Raw genomic sequence first — 18,120 nt, forward strand, 5'->3', positions numbered from 1 at the left:
CATTACCTGTGCACCTATGGAATGTCAAGTCCTGTGCAGCTTTTTTTTTTATTCTAAAATATTTCTAGATATTAATATTTTTATTATGTAAGTGAATAAAATATTATACTTCCACTCTCTCCAAAACTCTCTTCATAAAAAGGCCTTTTTATTTTGCCAGATCTTCTCAATTTATATCTATAAACACCTGGAGCATTGTTAACACATAGGAACTCTTGGAAATCCAAAGTGGCACCCTTGGTGTCATCAGAATACCCCTAATATCCTTTATTCAAGTTTCAGCAGGTGCATAGTACTGCATCATTCACAAGCTGAACATTTCTATTTTCTGGTGGTGAGAAGAACTGGGGATTGAACATAGGGCACTATACTACAGAGATACTTCTCTAGTCTGTTGTGATCTTTTTGTTAATTTATTTTGAGTTGGAGTTTCATTAGGTTTCCTAGAGCCTCACTAAAATGCTGATGTTGGCCTTAAACTTGCAATACTCCTTTCTCAGCCTCCAGAGTTGCTGGGATTATAGATGCATGTCATCATGCCCATTCAGGCTGAACATTTCTATATATTCATTTGTTAAGACCCTCATTCCCAGTTTTCTGGTTCATGTTGGTTGCACCATCCCATGTTATCCCTATTTCTTTACTTACTACAAATGAGCTTTAATTTCTTTTTGCTCTTTTAGTAAAACCATATCCATTTTCTTTCATGATCTTTTAATACTTTAGCTAAAGTAAAAATTATCACTCCCATTTTCCAAGTAAATGAATAAGACTTCATCATTATTTTCCTTTGTTCAGTTTTGTCCTTCATTTACATATTTTCCTTGAACAGAATTTATTTACTTCAGCATAATTTTTGGCATTACAGATATTTTTTAATAAACCCAGTGAAATCCCAACTCAAAATAAATTAACAAAAAGATCACAACAGTCTAGAGAAGTATCTCTGTAGTATAGTGCCCTGTTAAAATGGAGCTTTATTATTATACATAGCAGTTGGCTTCATTCAGACAAACTCATACATACATGGAAATTGATTTCAGTTCATGAACTCCCTTATCTCCCTTCTTCTCCCTAACTTTTTCCTCCAGTTCTCCCTTATCTAGTCCATTTTCCTTCCTCTATTAGACTTCCTTTTGTTCGTCTATTAATTTATATTTGATTGGTCCGTTATGTTATCATATCCTTCTATCCCCCGTTCTTTTCTTAAATCTAGATTCCACATATAAGAGAAAACATTTGACCTTGAGTTTATGAGTTTGGCTTATTTAACTTAGCATGATTTTCTCCATTTCTATCAATTTACCTACAAATGCCATAATTTCATTCTTTTGTATGGCTGAATAGGACTTTTAATTCATTGTATATTGACAAGCATTTGTGTTGATTCCATAATTTGGCTATTATGAGTTGTGCTGCTATAAACACTGAAGTAGTGGTACTGCTACTGATTTTAGATGATTTGGGAAAAATGCCAAAAACTGGGATAGCTGAGTCATATGGTGCTTCCATTCCTAGTTTTTTGATGTCTCCAAACTGTTTTCCAGGATAATTGTACTAGTCTGCTAGTTCCACAAACAATGTACAAGTGAACATTTCTCCCACATTCTCACAACAATTTATTGTTGTTCACACTCTTAATAATTGCCATTGGACTAGAATGAGATGAAATCTTATTTTAGTTTTGATTTGCATTTTTCCGATTGCTAGAGATGCTGAACATCTTTATACCTGTTTGCTGGCCATTGTGTTTATTCTTTGACAAGTTTATGTTTAGTTCTTTTGCCCATTTATTGAATAGGCTATTTTATTTATTTATTTATTTTAGTGTTAAGGTTTTTGAGGTTTTGTACATTTGGGATATTAATCTCCTATTGAAGGAGAAGCTGGGCAAGATTTTGTCCCATTCAGTAGGCTCTCTTTCCATGTTTTTAATCATTTACTTTACAATGCAGAAGTGTTTGATGTCATCCCACTTGTTACATCTTGCCGTAGTCCGGCTGGGTTAAATAACTGAGAGGTGATAAGCAACTTGAAGGTTGATTCTGAATCGGGAACTACTTTACTGCAAGTGAACTCAGCAGGAACTGAGCTAGAACTCAAAGTAGCGGGCAACCAAGAGAGTAGGAACCGCTTCTCTGCCGGACAGCAGAGGTATATATACTTAACTAATTACACACAGCTTAACTCAATTAACATAAACTAGATACAGCAGTCAACCAATAAGGAATCCTCATCATCTTAATGGCTCACTGGCCTTGCCTCACAGGACTACTCCTCCTGGCAAAGTGCCAGGCGCCATCTTGACTTGATTTCAGCCCTCAACAACATCTTGGTTTTATTTCTTGCATTTTAGCATCTTATTAAGAAAGTTCTTGCCAGCATCCATATGATGAAGGGTTGGCCCTATGTTTTCTCTTAGCAGTTGTAAAGGTTCTTGTCTAATTCCTAAGCCTTTGATCTATTTAGATTTGAGGTTTTTGCAAGTGATAGATAGGGATCTAATTTTATTTTATTTTATTTTTACATATAGCTCTCTAGTTTTCCAAGCACCATTTTTTCATATGGCTGTTGTTGTTTTTTTCTTCAAAATATATGTTTTGAACCTTTGTCAAATATCAAATACCTGTGGTATGTGGATTTCTCTGTGTCTTCTATTTCCTTTTTTAAAAATATATGTTTTTATTACTTTATTTTTTTTTTTATTTACTTTTTTATGTGGTGCTGAGGATTGAACCTATTGCCTCACCTGTGCTAGTCAAGCACTCTACCACTGAGCTACAGCCCCAGGCCCTGTGTCTTCTATTTCAGTGGTCTTCATGTCTATTTTGATGTCAATTACATGCTGTTACTATAGCAAGTAGGTATTGTGATGCCTCCTGATTCACTTTTCTTGCTTAATATTACTTTGGTTATTCTGGGTCTCAAATTCTTCTAGATAAATTTAAAAATTATTTTTTCTAATCCTTTGAAGAATGTTATTGGCATTTTGATAAGCATTGTATTTAATGTGTATATTGCTTTTAGTAGTATGGCCATTTGATAATTGATTTCCATATCCAAGAACATGGGAGATCTTTCCATATTCTAAGGTCTTCTTTAATTTCTTTCTTCAGGGTTCTATAATATTTATTATGTAGTTCTTTGCCTCCTTGGTTATACTAATTTTTAAAATGTATTTATTTATTCTAATTTGTTAAACATGATAGCAGAATGCACTTCAATTCATATTACACATATAGAGTACAATTTTTCAGGTCTATGGTTGTAGACAAAGTAGAGTTACACAATTCGTGTCTTCATACAAGTACTTTTTTGGCTTAATTCACTTAGCATGATATCCTCCAACTTCATCCATTTACCTGTGAATGACATGATTTTATTCTCTTTTAATGCTGAGTAATATTCCATTGTGCATATACACCACATTATCTTTATTTATTCATCTACTGAAGATATTCTATGTTGGTTTCATAATTTAGCTGTTGTGAAATGTGCTGCTATACACATTGATGTGGCTGTGTCCCTGTAGTATGATGTATTTAAGTCCTTTACGTATATAGATCAAGGAGTGGGATACTGGGTCAAATGGTCATTTCATCCCAAGTTTTCCAAGAAAACTTTATACTGCTCTCCATAATGGTTGCACCAATTTGCAGTCCCACCAGGAATGTATAAGTATGCCTTTTTCCCCACATCCTAGCCAACACTTATTGTTGCTTGTATTCTTAATAGCTGTCATTCTGATTGGAGTGAGGGGAAATCTTAGTTTTGATTTGCATTTCTTTAATTGCTGGAGATATTGAACATTTTTTCATATATTTGTTGATTGATTGTACATAATCTTCTGAGAAGTGTGTGTTCGGTTCCTTAGACCATTTATTGATTAGATTATTTGTTTTGTTGGTGTAAAGATTTTTGAGTTCTTTATATATCCTAGAGATTATTGCTTTATCTAATAAGTGTGTAGTAAAAATTTGCTCACATTCTTTAGGCTCTCAATTGAACTCAATAACTGTTTCTTTGTTGAGAAACTTTTTAGTTTGAATTCATCCCATTTATTGATTCTTGGTTTTATTTCTTATTAAGAAAGTTGGGGCCTAATCTGATATGAAGAAGATTTGGGCCTACTTTTTCTTCAATTAGGAGCAGGGTCTCTGGTTTAATCCCTAGGTCATTGATCCCCTTTAAGTTGAGTTTTGTGCATGGTGAGAGATAGAGGTTTAATTTCATCTTATTGCAATGAATTTTCAGTTTTCACATCACCATTTTTTGATGAGGCTATCTTTTCTCCAATGTTTTCAGTGCCTTTGTCTAATATGAGCTAACTGTAATTAAGTGAGTTAGTCTCTGTGTCCTCTATTCTGGTCTTCAAGTCTATTTTGGTGCCAACACCATGTCGTTTTTGTTACTATTTCTCCGTAGTATAGTTTAAGGTCTGGTATTGTGATGCCACGTGCTTTGTTCTTCTTGCCAAGGATTACTTTGGCTATTCTGGGTCTTTTATTTTTCCAGATGAATTTTATGATTGCTTTTTTTATTTTTATGAAAAATATCATTGAGATTTTTTATTGGAATTGCATTAAATCTGTATAGTGCTTTTAGTAGTATGGTCATTTTGACAATGTTAATTTCGCCTATCTAAAAACAAGGAAGATCTTTCCATCTTCTAAAGTCTTTTTAATTTTTTTTCTTTAGCATTCTGTAATTTTCATTGCAGAGGTCTTTCACCTATTTGTTGATTCCCAAGTTTTTTTTTTTTAATGGGCGGTTTTCCTAGTTTCTTTTTTGGAGAATTTGTTACTGATATACAAACATGCCTTTGATTTATGGGTGTTGATTTTATATCCTGCTGCTTTGCTGAATTTATTTATTAGTTCTAGAAGTTTTATGGTGGTATTTTTTGGACCCTCTAAGTATAGAGTCAAGTCTTCCACAAATAGTGAAAGTTTGAGTTCCTTTTTTCCTATCCACATCCTTTTAATTTCCTATCCACATCTAACTGTTCTGGCTAGAGTTTCAAGAACTATGTTAAATAGAAGTGGTAAAAGAAGGCATCCATGTCTTGTTTCAGTTTTCAAAGAGAATGCTTTCAATTTTTCACCATGTAGAATGATGTTGGCCTGAGGCTTAGCATAGATAGCTTTTACAATGTTGAGACATGTACCTGTTATTTATAGTTTTTCTAGTGTTTTGAACATGAATGGGTGCTGTATTTTGTTGAATTTTTTCTGCATTATTGAGAGGATCATATGATTTTTATCTTAAAATCTATTCATGTGATGAATTACATTTATTGATTTTCATTTATTGAACCAACCTTGAATCTCTGGGATGAAACCCACTCAATCTTGGTGCACTATAAGTTTAGTATGTTTGTGTATTTGTTTTGTCAGTATTCTACTGAAAATTTTTGCATCTGTGTTCACTAGAGATATTGGTCTGAAGTTTTCTTTCTTTGACTTGCATTTGTCTGGTTTGGGAATCAGTGTAATTTTGGCCTCATAGAATGAGTTTGGAAATGCTCCCTCATTTTCTATTTCACAAAGTAATTTGAGTATTGTATTGGTTCTTCTTTTAAGGTCTTGTATAACTCATCTGTGTATCCATCTGGTCCTGGGCTTTTCTTGGTTTGTAGGTTTCTGATGGTATCTTCTAATTTTTTTTTTTTTTTGCTTGAAATTGAGCTGGTTAACTTGTGTATATCATCCTGATTCAGTTTGGTCAAATAATATGACTCCAGAAATTTGTTGATGGTTTCAATATTTTCTATTTTATTGGAGTATAAATTTTCAAAATAATTTCTAATTATCTTCTGTATTTCTGTAGTGTCCATTGTGATGTTTCCTTTTTCATCATGGATATAGCAATTCGAGTTCTCTGTCTCCTTCTCTTCATTGGTGTTTCTAAGGGTTTATCAATTTTATTTAACTATTTTCTGTCTCCTTCTCTTCATTGGTGTTTCTAAGGGTTTATCAATTTTATTTAACTATTTTTCAAAGAAGTAACTTTTCATTTTGTCAATATTTTAAAATTGTTTCTTTTGTTTCAGTTTCATTGATTTCAGCTCTGATTGTAATTATTTTCTTCTTTCTACTAGTTTTGGTTTTGATTCGTTTTTATTTTTCTAGGTCTTTGAGATGTAATTTTAGGTCATTTATTTGTTGACTTTTTCTTTTATGTAATGAACTCCATGCAATGAGCTTTCCTCTTAGTACTGCTTCATAGAGTAGCAGATATTTCAATATGTTCTATTAGTGTTCTTATTTACATCTAGAAATTTTTTATCTCCTTTTGATGTCTTTTGCAACCCATTGTTCATTCAATAGCATAGTATTTAATCTCCAGGTGTTGGAAGAGCTTTTTCTTTTTTATTTATCACTGATTTCTTATTTCATTTCATTATGATCTGATAGAATTCAGGGTAGTATCTCTACTTTTTTGTATCTGCTAAGAGTTGCTTTGTGGCATAATATGTGGTCAAATTCAGAGAAGTATCCATGTGTTGCTGAGGAGAAAGTGCATTCACTCATTAATGGATGAAATATTCGATATATGTCTGTTAAGTCTGTTATTGATGGTATTATTGAGCTCTATAGTTTATTTTCTTAGCTTTTTTTTTTTTTTTGGAATACATATCCAATGGTAAAAGAGGTGTGTTAAAGTCACTCAGAATTATAGTGTTGTGATCTATTTGACTCTTGAACTTGAGAAGTGTTTGATGAACATAGATGCTCCATTGTTTGGGGCATATATATTTATAATTGTTATGTCTTGTTCATGTGTGATTATCTTAAGCAATATTAAATGACCTTATTTATCCATTTTGATTAACTTTGACTTTAAGTCTATTTTATTTTATATGAGGATAGAAACCTCTGCTTGTATTCACAGTCCATGTAAGTGGTATATATTTTCCGAACCTTTCACCTTCCATCTGTGGTTGTCTTTTCCTATGAGATGAGTCTCTTGAAGGCAGCATATTTTTGTGTCTTTTTAAATCCAATTTGCCTGTTTATATCTTTTAATTGGTAAATTTAGGCCAATAACATTCAGAGCTATTATTGAGACATAATTTGTATTTCCAGTGATTTTTTTGTTTATTTTTGGCCAATTTTTTTTTAATTGTTTCTTTTGTTTCAGTTTCATTAATTTCAGCTCTGATTGTAATTACTTCCTGCTTTCTACTACTTTGGTTTTGATTTGTTCTTCTTTTTCTAGGTCTTTGAGAGATTTTTTTTTTGGTATTTAACTTGTGTTTTCTCCTTTGTTTGTTTGTTTTTTTTTTACTTTTGTATATTACCACCCTTTGCTGATTTTCAATATTGTTTTTCATTTCCTCATCAAGTAATATTTTTCTGAGTATGTTCTGTAGTGTAGACTTTCTAGTTGTAAATTATTTTAACTTTTGTTGAAGGTTTTTATTTCATCATCAAACCTAAAGATCAATTTTCCTGGACATAAGATTTTTGGTAAGCATCCATTTCCTTTTAGAGCTTGGTACATGTTGTTCTAGGATCTTTTAGCTTTCAGGGACGGGTTTGGAAAATCTGCAAATATCCTAATTGGTTTCCCCCTGTATGTGATCTGATTTCTTTCTCTTGTTACTTTCAAAAGTCTCTCCTTATTCTGTATGCTAAGCATGTTCATTACAACGTGCCTCTTGTCTTTGATTTTCCAATTCATTCTTCAGGTTTGGAAATTTTCCTGATATTATTTCATTGAATAGATTGTTCATTCCTTTGGTTTGAAACACTATCCTTTCTCTATCCCAATATTTCTTTAATTTGTTCTTTTTATATTATTCCATAATTCTTGAAGTTTTGCTCATGGTTTCTTAACATCTTCACTCTTGTGGTCTACATTCTTTTCAGATTATATGTTTTGTCTTCATTGTCTGAGATTCTGTCTTCTAAGTTATCTAATCTGTTGGTGGTGCTTTCTATTGAGTTTTTAATTTGGTTTATTTTTTTTCTTTTATTTCAAGGATTTCTGTTCATTTCTTTCAGAATCTCTATCTTCTTATTGAATAATCGTTTGCTTTCTGTATTTGCTTATGCAGGTCTATATTGAAATGATCTTTTGCTGCCTGTATTTGTTCTCTCATATCATACTTCAATTCATAGAACATTTTAATTATGTACAGCCTGCACTCCTACTCTGTATTTTCTTCTGTTGTGCTGGCCATAGATTCTAATAATGTAGTAACATAATTTGTTTGGGGCACTTTCTTCCCTTATTTTTTCATGTTGTTCATGTGTCTTCCCTTTTAGGAGTGGAGATCCAAGTCTTTACAGTTTTTACCCTATAGGTATATAGTGTTGCTGCAGGGTTCCAATACCTCTCTTTTAAGGGAGAGATCACTATAAACAGATGGCAATACACACAATATACAGCCTTAAACCAAAGAGCTATTATAAAGGTATTTATGGTTTTGTTACAATAAACAGAAATGGTGCACTCAATTATTATCTAAAATATAAATAGTATGTTTGCAAAAGGGTCTACAGTTTCTGATAGTGGACAAAGAACTGGGGGTGAGGTATAGGATTAAATGTTAATGGGGTAAGAGTTGAGGATATAGAGTTTTTACATATTAGGATGCATGAAAGAGTAATCTAAAGAAGTTGGTTAGTAGCAGGAGAAGAGAGAGAAAGTGATTTGGGGGAGACAAGTAAGTGTGAAAATAATAAAGAAGATGAAAAAACAAAAAGGCATAAATATTTTTTAAAAAATTCTAAAATATAAAAATAAGAGATAAAAAGAATATACAACACAAGTGTAAGATACTATTCAGACATCCCATTCCTTAGTAGCCTAATTCATGAAAAGTACTTGGGTTCACAAATGTTGGGGAGTGAGGGAGGGAGAAGGGAAAGAAGGAAAAGAAAAAAATAATCTGGAAGGAAGATACAAGGATTTTTTGTTGGAGATAAGTATCATTTATGCTTTCCTTCTCATCCAGTAGGTGGGATTGTCTGTTTTTTGCTGGTATCTCCACCCTCAGAATGGTGGAGGTTATTAGGGTGGGAACATTGGTCTTAAGAGCAGAGTTCCTGGAGGTGAGATATAGTATTTGCTGGTCCCCAATGGGAGACTGTATTCCAAGGATCTCCTTTGGGGCCTTATTATGTGATCTGGGTGCCTGTTCTTATCTCCTTATATTGCCTGTAGACCTCACAATTCCTGGTCTCTAATTTTGTTTCTAAACTCTCTTACTACCTCTCCCAATCAGAAACCTCTCCAGAGGTCTTGTGGGCTGCTCCCTGGGGGCTGTGCAGAGAGTTGTTTTGTATCAGGTAATTCAGTTCTAGGCTTTGTGAGCTACAGACTGGCCATGTAGCTGAAAGCAATGTGCTGGGTTAGCAGCTGCCGGGGAGAGGGGGAAGTTGGGGACCATAGGTAACTTGATTTTGCTTCTAAGCCCCAGTTAGTGTCCTAAGATGGAAGTTGCCCCAATTAAAGATGGCGATAAAGGTGTCCCAAGATGGAGGCGGATGCTTTCAAGGATGAGGTGTTGGGTCAGGTGGGGCTGGGTAGTGGCATTGGATGGAGTGTTCAGAAATGCATCTCTGTGCCAATGTCTTGGCTTGGCACAGAATCACGAGCCACCACACAGCTTTGTAGATTCAAACAGCAATCTTTATTCCTAAACTCACACTGGCTGGGCATGCAGTGTTGTAGCTGGTAGCTCTCTCTGGACATTGTGTAGTGTCCACAGGTGCAGGCTTCCATGTCTAGGGGACTATGGCAGTGATTGCAATGTCCCAAGATGGAGGTGACCAGGGGAGCCCAACTTTGGTAGTTGGTGGTGCACACAGGAGTGGCAGCCAGAGGTCCTGTGTATGGGCAGTGGCCAGGATTTCTGCACAGGTGCTGATGCCAGTGGTCCTGCTTGGACACAGTGGATGAAAGTCCTTCATGAGCAAGTCGCTGGGATGCTGAGGCATGGAGATCTGCATGGGCACAGTAGCCATGATTCCTGTGTGGGAGAAGATGTTGGGGGTCCTCTAAGAACTCCCAGAGAAACAGTATTTCCACTACTTAAATCCCAGGTCATGGAGTGACACAAAACGTAGCCTCCCTCTAGCCCACCATCTTAGATCTCTGGGTTATATTAAATCTTAAGGACTTTTTGTTTCTTTGTTTGGGGGGTGAGGTTATTGTGAGTGGGATGTTCTTCCTGATTTCTTCCTTAGATGAATCACTATTGGAGTATAGGAAACTATTCATTTATTTTTGTTGATCTTGTTTCCTGTTACTTTGATAAACTAATTTAGAAGCTGCAGAAAGTCTTTTGGTGGAGTTTTGGGGATTTTCTTGATATAGGGTTATATAGCTGGCAAACAGAGATAATTTGATTTCGTCTTTATCTATTTGTATCCCTTTGATTTCTTTTTCTTGCCTGATTGCTCTGGCTAATGTTTCAAGAATTATATTGAATAGGAGTAGTGAAAATAGATAGCCTTGTATTGTTACTGATTTTAGAGAAAATGCTATTGGTTTCTCCATTCAGTATGATGTTGGCATTGAGTCATAAATGGCCTTTACAATGTCAAGGTTCATTTGTTCCTCATGTTATTCCAGTTCTTTCTTTTTTTCTTTTCTTTTTTTTTTTGAGAGAGAGAGAATTTTTAATATTTATTTTTTAATTTTGAGTCACACAACATCTTTATTTTATTTTTATGTGGTGCTGAGGATCGAACCCAGCGCCCTGTGCATGCCAGGCAAGCGCATTACAGCTTGAGCCACATCCCCAGCCCTCCAGTTCTTAATTCTGTTTAAGTGGTTAAATAAATTTACTGATTTATATATTCTGAACAAACCTTGCATCCCTGTAATGAAACCCCCGTGATAATGGTGTATCATCTTTTTAAGGTGAAATTTAGAATGAGATTTGCTAATATTTTATTAAGTATTTTGCATCTATGTTCATCAGGTAGATTGATCTCCACTTTTCTTTTCTTGATACATCTTTGTCTGGTTTTAGAATCCAGGCTACAGTGGCTTTATAAAATGTATTTGTGAGTATTGCTTTCCTTTCAAATCATGAAATAATTTGGGAAAGACTAGTGTTTGATCTTCTGTAAAGGTCTGATAGAACTCAGTTGAGAATACACCTGGAGTTTTCTATTATGGAAGGATTTTAATTGCTGTTTTAATTTCATTACTTGATTTGGGTATGTTTAGGTTTTCTAAATCTTCTGGATTCTATTTTGGAAGGTCATATGTATCCAGAAATGTTCAATGTTTTCCAGATTATTTAGTTTATTGGAGCACAAATTTTAAAATAGGTTCTGATAATGTTCTCGATTTCGGAAGGGTTTATGATAATATATCCTTTTTTAATTCTGATGTGGTTGATTTGGGTCTTCTCTCTCTTTCTTTTGGTAAGTTTGCCTGAGGGCTTTTTAATCTTATATTTCTTTTCAAAGAACAGGCTCTTGGTTGCCTTGATCCCTGCTGGGAGTGGTGATTTGGATCACAATCTCCGATTGCCCTGCAGAAAGCAGGAGGATGACTGCACTGGGAACTCATTGTACAAAGGTGCAAGTTAAGACTTCCCAGTTGCTATGGTGACACCCTGTTTAAAGGAGGTTCTATGCTAGGCACAGCCCTATTAGTCTTTTGACCCTGAGTTCAGATACTAGCTTCCAGGTGGTAGAGAAGTATAGGTGCAAAAAGATAATTATAGTTGGGCTTCATATTTCAACCTTCTTTCTCTGAAGAAAATTTCTCACAGAAAACCTTTTTGATATTAAGCCCTATATAATAAACATGCTGAGCCAGTTTTGGGTCATTCATTCCTCATCAGGGGATGGAGATACACCTGGCCCCAGCTCTTTCTCTATAAGTGCTTGTATGTCTTTTCTCCATCCCCCATTGTCCCGCACTGGTGTTCTGAATTAATGGCCATGCAGGTTGGAGCAGATCCTTCCTTCCTTCCTTCCTTCCTTCCTTCCTTCCTTCCTTCCTTCCTTCCTTCCTTCCTTCCTTTCTCCAGGGATTGAACCAAGGAACAATTAACCACTAAGTCACATCTCCAGCTCTTTTTTTTTCGATTTTTTATTTTGAGGCATGGTATCACTAAGTTGCATAGGGCCTCCATAATAAATTGCTGAGGCATTGAACTTGTATTCATCCTGCCTCAGACTCCTGAGCTACTATTTATTGTTTTCTTATTATCAATTTTATTGATTTCAGCTCTAATCTTTCCAGTATTATTTTTAATTTGCCAGTACAATGCTTACGAAATGATAATAAATATATATTTGAACCTACATGAAAATTTTATTTTAAATTCCATTTGGCTCATTGTAAATACTCAACATGTAATCACTTTTTTAGCATATTTTTGAAAATTTCACAATAATGCATACATGATATTTTGACATTTCACATATATGTTTAGATCCAAGATTTATACTTTCACTGAGGTATTTTCTTCATTAAAAAAGTGCATTCCTACTGGACCACAATTTAATATAAACATATTTTAGTCATTTAAATTTTTTTCTGGAATAATGATGATGGAGCAAGGTTAATATTTACACAAAATATTTGTTCAGGATTACGAACAGAAATGTGCTTCTTTTAGTTGACTTCAATACAGCTACATTTTTCACATGTAGAAAGAACAATAATTTTTCATCAGAAAAAATATGACTATATTTCTTTCTTCCATAGTATCATATGCCCACCCTGAAAGACCAATTCCTTTAGTACTCAACAGTTTTGTAGAGACTGATCCCATAAAACATATAAACACCTACTGTGACAGGAGAAGCAAAGACCTCCAATAATACTGTACCTTGTGGCTAAAGATAACAATATGCCTGGGGAGAGTCCTGGAGCTCTAGAGAGGGTTCAGTGACCTTCCTCAAGTCTGAAATGTGAGAGTATAATGTAGAACAAGGAGGAAGTGCCTTCCAATTAGGACAGGTGTTAAGCATTCATTGCTTATGGAAGGAAACTGGAAATCTATCTTGTTAACTACTATCACAATGTGACATCAGTTTAGTGCACATCAAACTGGGTTTACTGTTTAACAAGGTCTGTGTTATAAGACTTATGTAGGCTTAGGTCATGCAAGAGCCTTTTGATGGTTCCACAGTGAAATTCACCAAAACACAAGGCTACCTGAGAGGAAAGGCTGAAGGATGGCATTTCTTTCTTACAGTTAAGACATGTTCCTACATGTTTTATCTACTATGTTGCACTGTGTTGACACTTAACTTGAACTGTTACAGCAAATATGTCTGTGATCACAGTTATTGCTATTCAACCTAGTCTCTTTCATTCACATTCAGCACATTTCTGTAAAATATTAGAACAAAGTTCCAAATTATAATACATTTTGATTGTCTTTATAAATTTCCAGTAACTGACATCTCTATTTGTAAAAGACTAGTAGGCTAAAAATCCAAATTAGAACATGTTATGCCTGTCTGAATTTAAAATGTAAATTGAATTATGGAATTTTACAGACAATGCAGTATTGCTGACATTATATTTGTCCATTCTGAACAATGCTGACAAAGTGCAGCCAAGTGGAGGTCTTTCAGGTCCTTCTTTAATAAATAGATAAGCTTCATTAATGCTTTATTTACACATTAATAAGAATGAGTGCTTGAATTTGAGTATTCTCTTAGATATGCTAAATATTTCTCATGTAATTTTTTATTTTTCTTATAAAAACTCTTTCTTTTTGTATACAAAACTGGTAGGAACAAAGTATACTCCAGTCACATAATTGCCAAGTACTGAGTTTTATCATATTTCCTCTCTCCACCATGGAACACAAACAGTGATGATATGAATTTTCAGTGAGTGGCTTTTCTACTATCTGAAGTTATGAAGCTGAATGTTTTATAAATAACGTGAATATAAATGGAAATACTTCAACAGGAGTAACCACAGTGAGTTTGTACTAAAGTACTCCAAAATTATTGCTTAGTTTAGAGAGTCATAATTTTAAATAACAATGAACAAAACCAATGTAAGCCTTCCTTTCACAGTCCTAAGTCATTTAAGTCATTGTAATGAATATGCATATCTCTTGTGCCTCCAAAACCAATACACCAAGTGCTTTGTTAATCTGAGTACATTGAACTTAAAGGACATTGGAAGACCTCTGCAGCAGCCACAGAACCAAGGTCTTTCTGCCAGGCTCCTGTGCTTCTGTCTCTCACCCACCCCCACATTCTCCTGCTAAGTGTGTTAGAGAAACCAGAATTTCTCTTGCCCTGGGCAATTCATGCAGTCTAGAGCTCCAATCCTTGGAAGCCTAGTGTACAACCTAGAAATAAAGGCTGGGGTATAACTCATTTGGATGAATGGATCAGAAAATAAGTAAGAACATATGTGGCATTGTTGTGGGGACGAACTAGGCAAGGCACCCGAAGATAGCAGGAAACAGTCTGCAGCCAGGTTCAGAGGATACAGCCTTTGCTGTAATCAATTAATCCCCTGAACCCCCGAATTCAGGGAGTTTCAGAGTTTTATACCCAGCATGTAAGGGGAGGGGCTCAGAAGTTCACAGTCTGCAGAAGTTCACATAAAAGCAGCTTTTTCTTTCACTGTTCTGGACATGTTAACTCTTCAAGGACAACACCTAAGAAGGGGGGAGCTTCTTCTCCCCTTTCTTTCCTCCCCCTGCCAGCTGTTACTATGGAGCCCAATTGTAATTTATCTTAAAAATGTAAACATCTCTGTGAAGCCCAGATCAAGGCCAGAGGCCTTGTTTGCACATTTCTTCAAAGTACTATACTGGATACATTTGTGAAAAACTAGTAAGGGGGTGTCCAGCACCTGGAGTGCTGTATCTTCTTGGCCAGTGGCCAAGTAAACAGGGTGACATGAAAATAGAAAGTTTATCTACAATGGACTCTTTTGCTGATAGTCCTAAAATCAGCCATGGTGAGGAGGGCTTTTCTGTGGAGAAAGGGGGTGCCACTTCAGCATAAGAAGCATGTTAAAGCCAAAGGTGCTTCCATGAATTCCTTTTAGAGTTTTCCCTGAGTACCTCTCACAGGAGCCCAGCTGTTTGTACTTTTACACTACTTACTTGCACAAATAATCTGTTTAAAATTTTAATGTGTCTCCTTATATCATTTAACAATACCATTGGTGGCATTGTCTTCCCAACCTAGTCAAAAATTTGCCTGAATCTAATATTTTTACTTTATTGAAATACAGATATCTAGGTGCACGAAGGTGTGATAGCTTTCCTTATTCCTCTTAGGGTCACCATGGAATTTCACATAACAAAAGGCAGATTAACCACAAAGAGTTGGATATGTTTATTTATACAATCAAAGTTTTCCATTAGATAGGAGACTCAGTATGAAGATTCAAGACCATAGGAAACTATGCATTTTGATGCTTGGATTTGATGAAGCAGGGATAGCTGTGTTGATGTGATTGTACAAAAAATACAGGGTCTGGTAGTGATGGATGGAAGGCAGGAAATACCAGGTGTGTCTATAGGGCTTGTTCTTCACTTCTTTATGTGTCTCTATTTCTTCCTAGGATACCTTCTAAAATGAGCATTTTATAATCAACTATCAGACAAGGTAGATAAGGGGACTTTTTTATGACTAGTTCTAGTTCCTACACATAAATGCAGGGGAAGATTAGACTAATATTTTTAAGGTTTTTTGTTTGTTTATTTGTTTGTTTTCATAATAGAGGAATTAAAAATGGCCCTCATACATGCTAGACAAGTGCTCCACTCCTGAGCTACATCCTCAACTCCACAATGTTTTAAACATTGTTTGTTTTTTTTAAGAAATCATGTTAATGAAAATATGTTATAAAATATGTGTTCCTTTTATCAACATTATTTCATGCCTGCATTTCTCCTGGAGTTAACAGGTAATTTCCTGAAGATTGTGACATATCCTGTTGACACAAACCAGGCAAGGGTACAGAGTGAATTGTTCCTTAGAAAAGAAAACATGAAAGATCCGCACAGTGGGCCCATTTTATAAAGTATTCACTTAATGAATTTTGGGAACATGATCTGGGGGTATTTGTTTGTGATCTATCAATTTCTAGATTTTTTTCTTTTTTATAGTTTTCATATTGCTTTCTAAAGTATTTTTTCTTTCTTTTATCTCTTATAATAGTTTTCCAGTGAATTTATTTTACTTTTTGTCTCACATGTTTAAAAAAAATTAAATATATAGATTTAATTTTTTAACTTTACTCTTATGATTTACAAAATTTTTATTCATCATTATAGATTTGTCGTTATAAATTCTACCCTTTTGCATTCTCAAGTATTTTACTGTTCCTCTTTTGATTAAGTAATTGCTAAATTCATGTATTTTCATTATTTCTTGTTTACTAAATGGTATATTCAGATACTTGAAAAAAAAGAAATCATGTTAATGAAAATGTGTTATAAAATATAAAAATATAATTAAACCTATTTCAAATTTGAACATATTTTTCTTTAAAAATTTACTACCACTGAAATAATTCTACTTAAAAAAATCTCTTGTTTAGAGCTGGGGTTGTGGCTCAGAGGTAAACCGCTTGCCTAGCATCTGTGAGACACTGGGTTTGATCCTCAGCACCACATAAAAATAAAATAAAGGTATTGTGTTCTCCTACAACTAAAACCAAATAAATAAATATTTTTAAAAAGTCCCTTTGTTTAAAAATACCTTAAATTATAGTATAATTTAAATACATGTGAATAGTTTCTCCTCAAAAGGCATTTACTCTTCACTAAAAAATGAAGTGTTATAAATTAATTGACATTAGCTAAGTTATTAAATTACTGACAATGATTTTTGCATGTAAGTAATTCATTAATTTTAGTTGACATTTTGAAGTAATTGAAAGCATGAGTGGTTTATTAAAAACAATTGTTTTTTATTAAAAATAATGTATTGTTATAATATTATGCAATAATGTTCTTTGTCATATAAATAGTACATTGTTAGAGCCACAAAATATAGTTTCTTTATGAGAGGATTTGCCTAGTCCCACCTTTCCAAGGAGAAAAATCCCCAATTGTTAGCATTATCACCTGTGTAGGGCACAAAATGAAGACACTGTGTAGCATGGAGGAAGCGGTCAATAGCTCATTAGTCCTGCTAAACAAGATTTATACTGCTACACATTCTCAAGCTTCGGTCCATAAATTATGTAGAACCTTTACCCCCATCTCATAGACATTAGAAGCTGCTATTCAAAGAGTAGGCAAAGAAATCCTTTCATATGCTGAATTTAACCAGAGGTCAGGGTTCTAAAAAAGTACATTTTAATATAAACATTTCAGACATAGAGGAATGGATGAATGTAATCTTATAAAATCATATCCTCTGAGGCTAAATGTATGATATGCTTATAAAACATTTTAGAGTTCATAATACACACACAGAGAAATATATGAGACTAGAATTTATTTTCTAAATTAAACAGAAAAGAATTGATAAGTATTTTTGAACACCTTGGGTTTAGAAAGATTCTTTTTGTCTGTTCGATGCTGAGAGCTATTAGCTGAGCAATGCACTCAGGACTTAGGTTTGCAAACATTCTTCAATAACTAGAACGTTTCACCTGGAGGATTTAAACATTACAAGTTGGAATGAAGCCCATTCTAAGATTAAAAAAAAAGATACTTTAAGGAAAATAATAATAGCTTTTTAGAATAAGCATGTGAATATACTATATATCTTTACATTTCACAAAATTGGAGAATGACTAAAAAGACACAATTTAGACTAAGGAGTTCCACTCACCCAAATGTCACTGCAGGCACTAACAATAATTAAGGTAATTGAAGGAGGGCACACTATTTGTGAAGTTTCTGATGTCCCTTTTGCCTAGCTAATAAAATAGAGGTAATAATATTTTTTAATAATGGTAAACTAAAAACTTACATAAGGCCCTTACCATATCAGCATTGTTCCTCTAAACACTACTCACTTCTCAACCATAGGCTATTGTTGCTTAAGTTCTGTTCTTGGCCTTTTGCATTGTGCTAGCTCTAACACATGCTTTTATCATCACCTATTTGTGATGAAACTATAAAGTTGTATGTGAAATCATTTATTTCATCTTCTAGGCCCTCATATTAATCACATTACCCCCACTACCTCTACA

Source organism: Spermophilus citellus (assembly GCF_964194105.1).
Source record: "Spermophilus citellus genome assembly, chromosome: 1".
Taxonomy (NCBI): Eukaryota; Metazoa; Chordata; class Mammalia; order Rodentia; family Sciuridae; genus Spermophilus; species Spermophilus citellus.